General features: G+C 48.6%; 1 protein-coding gene across 1 annotated transcript in view; it reads left to right on the forward strand.

Moving 5' to 3' along the window:
* Nucleotides 1-12375, forward strand: part of TMEM178B (transmembrane protein 178B) — a 340748-nt gene that overhangs the window by 327640 nt on the left and 733 nt on the right. The gene's annotated exons all lie outside the window — the stretch shown is intronic.

Here is a 12375-nt window from a genome sequence, read left to right on the forward strand (position 1 = left end):
AGCAGCTTGAACTTCTTCCTTCATCACCATAGGCTCTTGTTCATATGTTATTTCTTTAAATTCCTCTGTATCTGCCAATTCCTTTCTATATAATGACTCCATATATTCCTTCCATCTTCTTTTAATACTTCCTGGATGATCCATGATAGATAGAGAAGAAATTGAGACTGTTAACAATTTCAGCTTGCTCAGGTCCACAATCAACACTTTGGCACCAGCAGTCGGAAGAAGAAATAAATTAGGGAAGTCTGCTGCCAGGGACCTGTCCAGAGTGCTGAAAAGCAAAGATGTCAGTCTAGAGACTAAAGTGTGCCTAATCCAAACCATGGTCTTCCCAACTGCTTGCTATGCATCAGAGAGCTTGGAAATGACTAAGGATGACAGAAGAAGAATTGATGCCTTGAGAAGAGTATTGAATATAACACGGATTCCAAGAGAACAAACAGGTCTGTCCTGGAGAGGATGCTCTCTGGAGGCAAGATTTTTGAAGTTCTGTCTCACATACTTTGAGCATGTTGCCAGGAGGGATCAGTCCTCGGCAAAGGACATCATGATTAAAAGGAAGGAGGGACAACACAGAAGACCCTGGATGAGAGGAATTGACACAATAATTGGGATAATGAGGATAGGTGTTTTGGAGACAATGAGATTAGCTCAGGATAAGCCATGATTCAGAGCTATTGTTCACAATGTCTCTCTGAGTCACAGGTGACTCAATGGCACACAAGAAAAGCCGTCCGAATCGTGTCTGTGTGTGGTACTTTGATGGCTTTGTGTTGCTGGGATGCAGGAAGCTCTCTCACCCTATTTCAAATACCAGCAGGATCACCCTTGATAGACCAGTCTCAACAGAGCTTCTTGACTAGTATGGACTAGGAAGAAAGGTCTTGTGATCTCAGAGGAGCAGCCAGTGATGGCCCTGTGGATCTCACAGAACATTACCTGATATAGTGCTGGAAGACGAAGCCCCAGCTTGGAAGGTGCTTGGGTGCACAGTGATGGAAACAATGGGCCCTCGGGACCAGGCAGCATGTGGGCCATGTGGTCACCGTGAGATGGAGCCAACTCAACCACAACTCAGAACAGAGGAGGGAGGGTCACTAACATCGTGCCTGAAGTCCCCAAGACTGCAGCCAAGAAGTTGCCAGGTGGAGACCCATTCAGAGCCAGGGGGTAGGATGTGGATGGAGGTGAGGGATGAGGAGAAGGTTTGAGAGGCTGAAGTCCTTCTGAGCTTCCTTGATCCTGTTCTGACCCTTGCTAGCCCCATACTCTGGGGTTTGTGTCAAGCTTGTCTGGAAACTCTGACAATTCTCACAGAAGAAATCTGATCTTGGTTCATCCTTCTGTGGACCGCACCATCCTTACCACATAGAAACTCATGTTCAATCATGTGCAGACTCCTGCCTTCAAACAATGAGAGGCCAAGTTCAGGTGCTGAGAGTTCTGTTCTGACACTCAGCCCAATGTTTTATTAGCTGGACCGTGAGCCAGGAGGAAGCCCAGAGTCTCCTTGGACTTGCCTTTGATGATGATTGGGTGTCTTCAAGGAGCCCTGGTGATGCAGTGGTTTGATGTTACTGAAAGGTTGACTGTTAGAACCCACCAACCAGTCCTTGGAAGAAGGTCCTGGTGCCCCTGGGAGTTCAGTCTTGGAAACGTTCTGCTCTCTCATCCAGGGCTGCTGTGAGTTGGGTCAACTTGATGGTACCGGGTTTGGTTTTTCCTTGGAGCCTCTTGTAATCTCATCATCCCTTTGATGAATCTCATTTAAACATCACTGTGTGAGGATCCTTGAGGAACAGACAACAGCTTCTCTGCCAACTCTGTGTGCTCACGTGGCTTCGGTCCAGTTGGAGAGGCAAGACACGCACCTTAATAATCACTGTATAGAGAAGCAACTCAGTGGTTGGGGACTTCTGGATCTTATAGAACTTTCTAGCTGTGTGACCTTCAGTGACCTACGTCACTGCTCCGTGCTTTCTTCCCCATACTTAAACTGCTTAAGGCTGTTTTTATAATTAAGAGTTGCCTTTTATGAAACACATGGAACCGTGCCTGTCTGATTATAAGCATCGCACAACTGTGCGAGGAGTAAAATGCCAAGTGTGTGTCCCATGACCCATCAGGAAGGTGACAGCTTGCCCATCACTTGGGTATAGGTTTCCATCCCAACGAAGGGCCAGAGCCAAGTGGACAAGTGTGCCAACCATATGGAAACCGCAACCCACCCAGGTGGCCTGGTCTAGGGCCACGTCCCCAGCAACTTCCCAACTAATTAGCATGGTGCTGGCATGGAGAAGATAGGGCAGAAGCCAGAGCAAGCTCTTTCAAGAGCCAATTTCCTTCAGACGCTTCAACAGCTGGGTCCCTGTTCTTCCATGTCTAAAATGAAGGCACTTTCTAGATGGGCTTTGTATGTGTCCTCTGTCCAATAACAGCATCTGATGGTCTTACCCACCTGCCAGGTGTCAGAATGTGGGAGCAGGCTTGTCTCTCTAGGTAACTCACGAGTGACAAAATAACTGGCACCTGCCCAGCTTAGTTTCTTTGTTGTTGTTGTTTTCACTTTCTTTCTTGTTTTTATAGATTTGCTTACAAAGTCCGTATGTTGTAGCTGTTGGACTGGGAATCGGGGTTTGCCTCCCAGTGACCCATGTGACAGAGCTCGCCCTGAGGTTTTTTTGGCTGTGGTCTTTATGACAGCAGATCGCCACGTCGGCATCCAGTTGACCTCCAGGCTTCGGTTGGCAGCCTAGCGTATTTACTACTCTATCTTAACACAAATGCTGTGAGTGGGTGACTTAGCAAACAAAACTTCATTTATGCAAAGTTCAAGAGGCTAGAATGCCAAACTCAGGACACTGGCTCTGGGGGAAGGTGCTGTCTCTGTCCCCTCGTTTCCAGCTTGCTAACCCTGGAGTCTGCAGTACCTGGGCAATCACGTGACATCGGTCTCTCTCTATTGGTGATTCCTTCTCTGTGTGTGTGTGTGTGTGTGTGTGTGCGCGCGCGTGCCCAACCTACTCTTTCACATTTCAAATGTGGTTAGGTCTAAAATACTCAAGATAAGCTATTAGAAAGATGCAAATCAAAACAGCAATGAGAGATCAATAGCAATGTTCAATAAAACAATAAGCAACAAATGCTGGTGAAGGTGTAGACAGATTGGAACTCACATACACTTCTGGTGGGAGTGTAAATTGGTGCGACCACTGTAGAAGGTAATTTGAGGTTTCCTTAGAAAGTTGGGAATAATGATACATTTGATCTCAAAGAAAGTAAGAGCTGTGACATGAGCGTATTTATACATACGCATGCCCACTGCAGTGTTAACACTGTAACAGATGGAAACAACCCACGTGTTCATCAGGTAAAGAAACTAACACAGTCACACGATAGAGTACTATGCAATATGAAAAAAAGAAAAGAACTCACAGAACACTGCATAACATGGAGGCAGCTAGAGGACATGATGCTAAGTGAAATATGCTGGTCACAAAGGCACGGATATAGTTGGAGAGCACTGTTACAAAAAGCTGAGGAAGGGTTTCCACACTGAGAGTATCACTGTTAATAGTTACAGGAATAGGGAGGGAGGGAGAGGGGAGTGGAATGAGGAAATCATTAGCAGGCAGGTATTATGTGGAAGGAAAGGCAGCATCCACCAGGGGTTGGTCAATATAGTGTCTCTGAAGGAAGAGGAGAGACAGCTGGAGAGAAGGGTGGATGGAAATCAGAATTATAGGGAGGAACTGGAGAGAGTGAGGACAAGAGGGCTTAGAGTTAACACTGTAGGTGAAATGTTTACCAGTGGTTGAATGAGAAATTAATTTGCTTTGTTAGCCTGCACTCAAACCACATTTAAAAATGCTGATATAACCTCATTAACATAGCAGAGAAAACAATACTCCCAAAAGGATTACATCTAGGAGAGTGTCAGTAACCCTCAGGTGCTGACAGGTCGATTCTCATTCATAGTGACCCCATATTTAAGAGAACACTGCCCGGGCCTGCATACCCACGGGGAGCAGGGACCAGGCTCAAGTTCATATTTTATGGGAGTCATTGGATCTGTAGCACAGTTCTGAAACAACTCAGAAAAAAAATGGCACCTTTTTATCTCAATACCTAGAGTGACAGAATCACTTAGCTGGGAAGGACCTTGGAGATCCTGTCCATTTCATGGTGGAAGGCATCAAGTTTCAGAGAGATGGCTGCATACAGGAGTGATGTGCACACACTTCTTGGCAGGGTGCTTGTTCCACTAAAGCCACGCCCCTTTCCATTGCAGCTCTTCTCTCTGGGAGCTGGTGCAGACCAGCCTGGAGCGCTGCTGGTCCAGGAAAGCCCTGTGACCACTGAGACAGAAACTCAAACTCCAGCGCTGATTTGCTTGTGCTGGGCGGTATGCTGGCCCTGGCGAGTGATGTAGCATTCTCTGTAAAGCCTTATATGGCTCTTCGGAAGAGTAATGACTCAGACAGCTGGGAAGTGGACGTGCAGAGAAGGCCTGCAGTGGGTTTGAATTATTGAAGCTCAGCAAGAAACTGAAGGCAAGATTGCTGTCTACCTTCGAGGTTCCCCTGCCTTGTTCCATGGACCACGGTTGAAAGTGCTGGTTGGAGGCTAAGGGAGAGAACAGAGAAGACAGGCAGGAAGATGGCAGCTGTGACAGCTTCACTCTGGGATACTCACCAGTCACAGCTTGAGAACATTCATTTCTGCACAGCTGCAGACATACTCTCAGTTTGGAGAAGAAGCCAGTGGCATCCCACCAGCTCTCAGCTTGGAAACAAGGTCCAGATGGATGGGAAGCTGAAAATATTCTCATCAAAAAAGATGTGGTGTTCTAGCCTTCCTTCCTGTTTTTTCTAAAACTCCCCTTCCTGCCCTAGACAGACTTCTCACCGCTCACCTCAGTGCTTCCCAACTTCAGGTTCCATGAAGCATGAATTGCCCAGGGTCAAGGTTGAGAGCACACTGGGCGGGGAAAGCCTGACAGGGATGCCACGGGAGGGGGCTGTTCTAAAACGGGAAGCAGTGGAAGCAAGTGGAGGGGTGACTCGGATGTTTCTGTAATGAAATAGTTGGAGACACTGTGGTTCAATCAAACATTTGTTCTGTCATTTGTGCTTCGAGACTGTCATCAGCTCATTTCTTTTTACTTGGGATTGTTACGCTAATGATATAGTTTATGTACATGTATATAAACATATCCACCACTCATCCTTCAGCTTGTTGTACAGGGGTGACTCGCATGTCTCTGGGAAGATAGAAGTTGTGACATCAGTATTCAAAACACCAGAAGAGTCACCCATGAAGAACAGGTTTTAGCAAGCTTCCGGACTAATGCAGACTAGGGAGAAAGACTGGTGATCTACTTGTGAAAAAAACTGACCAGTGAAAAACCTTCTAACAGCAGAAGCGTCATCTGGTACAGTGCTGGTGATGAGGCCCTCAAGTTGGAAGGAGCTCGAATACAAAGTGGACTTGGCCAGAATGACATGGAGGGAATCAAGCCTTCAGCCCGTGAAGGACCGTAAATTAGCCATGACGCAAAGTAAAACAGCTGCAAACATCCAGAGGAATCAGAATGTTGAATATACACAGTATGAATCCAGGAAGATTGGGAAGCCATTAAAAATTAAATGCACAAAGAACAACCTCCCAGGCGTTAGGGAGCCGGACAGCACGGGTACTGGTCACTTGAAACCAGACATCCACACAGTCTACTGTGCCAGGAATTAAGTCTCACATATCACCTGCATAATCACAAAGAATATTCCAAGATCTATCCTGAAGTCAAATATTATAATATCCATGTGCCTCTGAGGAAGATCAATTAATATTATTGTTACTCTGACTTACACTCCAATCATAAATACCAAAGAGGAAAAATTTAAAGATTTTCTCTTTTACTTCTACAGTCTGCAATTATCCAACACGCAGTCAAGATGCATTGAAAATTACTGGTAATTGAAATATGAAAGTTGAAAACCAATAAGAAGGAGTGGTATTTGGAAAAATGTGACCTTGGTAAGCCAGGGATCAAATGACAGAATTTCATAAAACCAATGACTTATTCATTCCAAACACTGTTGGGTTTTTGGGTTGGTTTTTTTTTTTCGGTAACGTAACAACAATTATACCTATAAACCTCACCCAATAGAATGCACAGGGCCCAAATTAACTGCACTTGTGTAATGAAGCAATCATTACATCAGTACCATCAGTCAGAATAAGGCTGGTTGACTGAGGAACAAACAGACCATCAGTTTGCTCATATAAAAGTTCAAGATGAAACTGAAGAAAATGAAAACAAGTCTGTGAGACCCAAAGCACAACCTTGAGTATTTCCACCTGAATTTAGAGTGTCTCAAGACAAGAGTTGATGCATTGAACGAAGACCAGGTGAGTTGTGGGGTGATACTAAGAACATCCCAGGATGAAGAAAGCAAATGTCATTAAGAAGAAAAGACAGAAAATGGATGTCAGAAGAGGTAAATTGCTCTTAAGTATAGCAGTCAATGCAAAAGGAAAGAATAATGAAGAAAGTCAAACAGAATTCATAGGACGAATTGAGATAACAAAGCAAAATATTTTCATTAAATGTGCAAAAGTCTGGAGTTAGAAATACAAAAGGGAAGAACATACCCTTTATTCCTCAAGCTGAAATGTCCAAAGGAAAAAAGTCAAGCCTTGAATTGTGATGTTAATGATTCTATGGGCAAAAATGAAATAAAACAGGACACACCAAAAGATGATGGAAGGAGCACACATAATCATTGCACCAAAAAGAGCTGGCCGCTTTCAAAAGTAGCATCTGACTGAGAGCAAATGGTAATGAAGGAAGAAGTCCAAGTTATACCGCAGGCATTGCCAAAAAATAAGACTCCAAGCATTAGAATATCAACGGAGATGTCTCAACAAATGGATGCAACATGGCCAGTGTTCACTCTTCCATGTCAAAACATTTGGAAGACAGCTACCTGGCCAACTGGCTGGAAGAGACATGAGCCTGTGCCCACTTGAGAGAAAAGTGGCCCAACACAACATGGAAGTTATCAAGCAATATCATTACTATCACACACAGGGAAAATTTTACTGAAGACAGTTTAAAAAAAAATCTATCATTAAACCCAGAAAACCAAGGCAGATTTAGAAGAGGACATGAAAAAAGGAAAATCATGACTGACATTAGATGGATCTTGGCTGAAAGCAGATACTGTCAGAGAGAAATTTGTGTATTGTTATTGTTGTTGTTATGTCCCATCAAGTCAGCTCCAACTCCAAATGACGTCACGTTCAGCAGAGGTAACCCAGAAAGATGCCCACCCCACCCTGCACCATCTTTATGGTTGTTATTATTTGAGAACATTGTTGCAACAAAACTTTTACCCATGATTTACCGACAGGCACAGGTAGTTGACTGACTGAATCATAACAAATTATGGATGACATTGTGAAGAATGGGAATTCCAGAATAATCGGGCTCTTGTGGAACCAAGAGGCAGTCATTTGAACAGAACAAAGGGATACAGTTTAAAATCAGGAAAGGTGCTCATTGAGGCTCTATCCTTTCATCATACTTAGTCAATCTGTGTGAACAGCAAATGCTCCAAGAAGCTGCATTATATGAAGAAGAATGTGGCGTCAGGGTTGCAGGAAGATCCCTTGTGCAAATGAGATGGCTCTGCTCACAGGAAGGGAAGACCTGAAGCATTAACTTGTGAAATCAAAGGCTATAGACTATTTTGCCACAACACAGAGGAAACAAAAACATCCTCACAATTGGACCAATAAACACTTTCATGGTAAATGGAGAAAAGATTGACGTTATCAAAGATCTCATTTTACTTGAATCCATGATCAGCGCTCATGGAAACAGCAGCCAAGAAATCAAACGATGAGATGCGTTGGGAAAATCAGCTGTGAGAAAACACTTTAAGTTGTTAACAATTCTGTTTCTTTAAAGACTAAGATGCACCTGCCCCGAAGCATGGCATTTGCAGTTGCTCCATATGCATGTGGAAGCTGAGCAATGAATGAGGAAAGCCAGAGGTTTGACGTCTTTGCAGGACAGTGTAGACCAAGGATACAGATGCACCATGACCTACTGGAAAATGAGCAGATCTGCCCTGGAAGAAATGGAGCCACAATGTTCCTTAGAAACAGGGAGAGGAGACTTTGTCTCCGTGCCGTGGACTCATCATCAGGAAGGGCTGGTGTCTGAATGAAGATCTTAATGCTTGGGCCAGCAGAAAAGACCCGCAAAGAGGTGGCCTGAGTATCTAAGAGCTGTTGTCTCAGGGGTTCGTCCAGGCTCTGCCAGGGTGGTGAGCCTGGTCTTTGTAGTTTTGAATTTGGTTCCCCACTTTTCTCCCACTCTGTCTGTCGTGAGCCCTTTCAAAATGACCAGTAGAGGATGTCCTCCTGGTCTTAGGACCATGGCAGCTTGGTTTGAGTTTGGCTGCCCTGGCAGGGGCAAAGGTGGAAGGCAGGATCCCACCAACCACTGGATGGATCCTGAGGGCAGTGGGGGTGGTGGTCTGGCTTGACCTGGAGGTGGTGTGTGAGTGGGCCTTCTCAGCACTGGTTTGAGGACTCAAACAGGACCACCCAGGTGAGAGGAGGAGGTATGAGACCAGGGGTCTACACCTTTTCTTTAAAAAAAACAACAACCTTGACTGAGCCCACTGCAGCAAATCACCCGTGTCCCCCAACAGCCCTGCCTCAGATTCCTGAGGCCATAAGTCTTTATTGGGGGAGATTGTCCATCTTTTCCCCACAGGAAGCCAAATGGATTTGAACCTACAGCCTTTCCGTCGATACGTGACATAGACTTCACCAGGGCTTCCCGGCAGCCAGATCCCATCTATCCTTCAATCTGTGTGAGGGAATGAAGTTCACATTCTCACGTGATCCCTCGTAAGCACTGGTACCTCGGTGCACCTCCCTCTGCCATGCTGCACAGATGCTGCAGCCCGGGTGTTGGTTTTACTGCTGCTGCCTCGTGTACACACAGAAGGCAGTGCGGCCCTTCCCCAGCCCCGTGTCCCTCAGCAGGCGCTCGCTCCCTCTTCTGTCCTTCTCACAGTATTCACCCTTCATGCTATGGCTACTTCACAGCGTGTAGCCGGGGGCCGGCACCACACTTCTTTGTGCTGGGAAGCAAGCCCTCGGAGCCCAGCTCTGCCATGATGCCTGCTGTCTTGTGGCCATGGAATAAAAGCTGGGAGGGGCCCACACCGTAGGGGAGGTGTGCTGACCCCCACAGCTGGGGGTTGGGGGAGACTCCAATCTGATACCAACACTATGTGGACGTGTGCTAGCATGTGCCCTGGACACACTCTGCATCCCGTGAACACACCCTGGGTACCTGGATCACATCTTGGGTCCCGGGACACTCTTTGGGTCCCCTGGATACACCCTAGGTTCCCAGGACACTCTCTGGGTTTCCTGGACACTCCCTGGGTCCCTGGAACACACCCTGGGTCCCCTGGAAATACCCTGGGTCCCCAGGACACTCTCTGGGTCCCCTAGACACACCCTGCCTCCCCTGAAAACTCTCTGGATCCCTGGGACACTCTCTGGGAAGGGCCCTCATGCACTACTCTTGTCTCAGAGCCGGGACCAGGAGCTCTGAGTGGGGAACACACTTGCCTTGACACCCCACACCTCTACATTGCTCTGACCTCTCTCCCACACACATCTCATATCCCTGCTAGATTATCGCTTGTTTTTCCAGCTTCTTATTTCAGATTTAATTAAAGATCCCTAAGACTGAGGATCAAGTCTTACTCTCTCCTTTGGGTCCTCAGCATCAACCGTGAAGCTTGGCAAACACAGAGGTTCTGGAGATGTTTGCCGATGGTGGCTCTTAGTGTCACGGTGCTCCCAGCCACGGGCATCCCCCTCCCTGCACCCCAGTGTAGCTGACTGCTGCCTCGGAAGGCCATGTACGACCATGGCCAAGTCCAAAACCCTCCAGTCTGGGGACACAGAGCTCCCCACAGGGGACAGCTGGGGCAGAGTTCTCCACTATGTGCTGTTCACTGACCATCATTAGCGTTGATATCTAACGGGGGTCTCCCCAAGCCCCAGCTGTGGGGGTCATTGAGACCCGAGCCTGCACTTCCGAGCTTGTCCTGCTGAGGGCCTTGCACTCTCAAAACCAGCAGCGCTTTGAGGGGAGGGAAACGTGGGCTTCTCAGGACTCAGCCATGGTGACTGTGGGCCAGGACTTCCCGTTCCCCCAGGACTGGCCGAGCAGTAGTCCCGGGTGCCCACGAGCCATTCCCGGGCAGCACTCCTCACCCGAGGGCCTGGAGGCTGACATGTCTTCCCCAGCACAGGCATCTGGGCACTGTCCTTGATTTCCACCGCTCCCTGGAGGCATGGTGGGGAGCTCAGGGCTAGCAGAGATGGGACCGTCCCACCAGCGGCTCGTGGGTGAGAGACTGACAGTGCGGGGATCCGATGGGATCCAGACTCTGGGGTGAGCTGTGCACGGACATGCCCCCAGCCAGGGCTGCAGTGTGAGAACCCCCTCACCCCCAGGAGCCAGTATACCTACCAAGAGACCCCAGAGAGCCCCCAGGCACGGCACCATCCTCATAACGCAGCCTGGACCAGCAGGAGCTGGTGGCCTGAGTTCTGCCGGTCACTAGCTGTGCTGTCTTGGGCAAATTATTGAGCCTCTCTGGGCTTCAAAGTGTGCTTATCAGAAGAATGGGAAAACAATGTTATTACAAGAATTACAGGCTCAGTACATGCTCAGAACTCAGCACAGCGCTTGGTCACCCAAGTCCAAGTCAAACCCGCTGCGCCAGCTGGTGGTTCAGTCTCACGTCAACCTCACAGAACAGAAGGGAATTGTTTCCTCCCCCCCGCGCCCCCTCCCCGGGCATCCGAGGGAACAGATTGTCTTCTCTTCATCCCAGAGTGCCCGGTGGGTTTGAACTGCCAACCTTTGCTTAGCACCTGAGTGTTGGACCCCTTGTGGTCATACACTTCACAAATGCCACTCCTCTGCCGTGTGAATGGTGGCGACTCGAGCCTGGCCTGGGAGAAATAAGGCTGGACCTTAGGGAGACGCGGCTGTGGGGAGGCGGAGGCTGGGTAAGGAGTGTAGCTCCGGCCCTCGTTCCATCCTGGCCGACCAAGCCGGAGCCCAAGACCGCAAACAGCAGGGGAAGGTGCCCAGCTCACTTCTGAGCAGCCGTCTCCGCTGGTTCTAAATTCCCACGCAGCAGGCCTTGCCTCGGAGGACGTGAGTTACACGTGTGACACATGTTGTTATGTGCAGTCAAGTTGAAACCAACTCCTAGCTGACCCAGCAGCGTGTTTTCAGCAGCTGTGAATCCCAGGGGAGAGAATTTCCTCCACAGAGCAGTAGATCTGAACTGTGGGCCTTTGTGTTAGCCATGCCACCCCTTTGCCCTCCACCACCAGAGTCCCTATATGCTTTGTAGCAGGCGGTGCACGTGTGAGGAGCCCTCTGACGGCACCTGAGCTCTTGGCTGCCAACTGAAAGGTAGGCCATCTGCGCCCTCCCACTGGCTCTGCAGAGCTCCAGGGAGGGGGTCCCATCATCAAACCAGAGCATGAAATACCACACAGAGCCGCTCAGACAGCTGATGAGGCCCCTCTGCGGCCAGCAGGGCAGGTGGGCTGCCCGGAGACAGCCCCTTGACTTCCTTGGAGGATGTGTTGGTGGAAGGATTAGCAGAAAGCTCTGCAGGGTTGAAGGTACCACGGACAGGAGAGAAAGCACTAAGGCTTCTCTTTACCACAGAGCAGGGAGGGCCTAGAGGGTCTCCACACAGGCAGGGATTCAGGATTCTCTGAGGAAATGAAAGGAGCCCTGGAGGCACGGTGTAAGCTACTGGGCTGCTAACCAGAAGGGTAGAAGTTCAAAGCCACCACTGCTGCAAGGGAGAAAAACAGCCTTGGCCTGATGGAGGGCTGCCAAGCAATGGAAGTGACTCGGGTCACTTAGTGGTAAGGAGTTGCCCTGCAAACCCAAAGGCATGCAGTTTGAAACCACCAGCTGCTCCCCAGAGAGATGGGCAGTCTCCTCCCATTCTGTTTACAGACTCTGAAAACCTGCTGGAGGGTCGGTCAGCCATGAGTCAGAACTGAACAGCACAGTGGCAGTGGGCTGGGCTTGCAGCTTAGGGGTGTTCGGGCCTCCCCACCCTACAAAGACCTCTAATGAGAAAGTTATGCAGACTCTTCTCAAGGGCATGGTACAAGCGAGCCCCTCCCCGGGCCTCCTCCCTCCAAGCTTCCAGGTTCTGGACTTCTCAGGTGGCTGCCCATACCTGATGGCCCACATTTCCTACTACTGAGCAAGCACTGACCCTCTCT

Source organism: Elephantulus edwardii, unplaced genomic scaffold (genome assembly GCF_000299155.1).
Source record: "Elephantulus edwardii isolate Elephantulus edwardi_28Jun2011 unplaced genomic scaffold, EleEdw1.0 scaffold00055, whole genome shotgun sequence".
In the NCBI taxonomy this organism is placed as follows: Eukaryota; Metazoa; Chordata; class Mammalia; order Macroscelidea; family Macroscelididae; genus Elephantulus; species Elephantulus edwardii.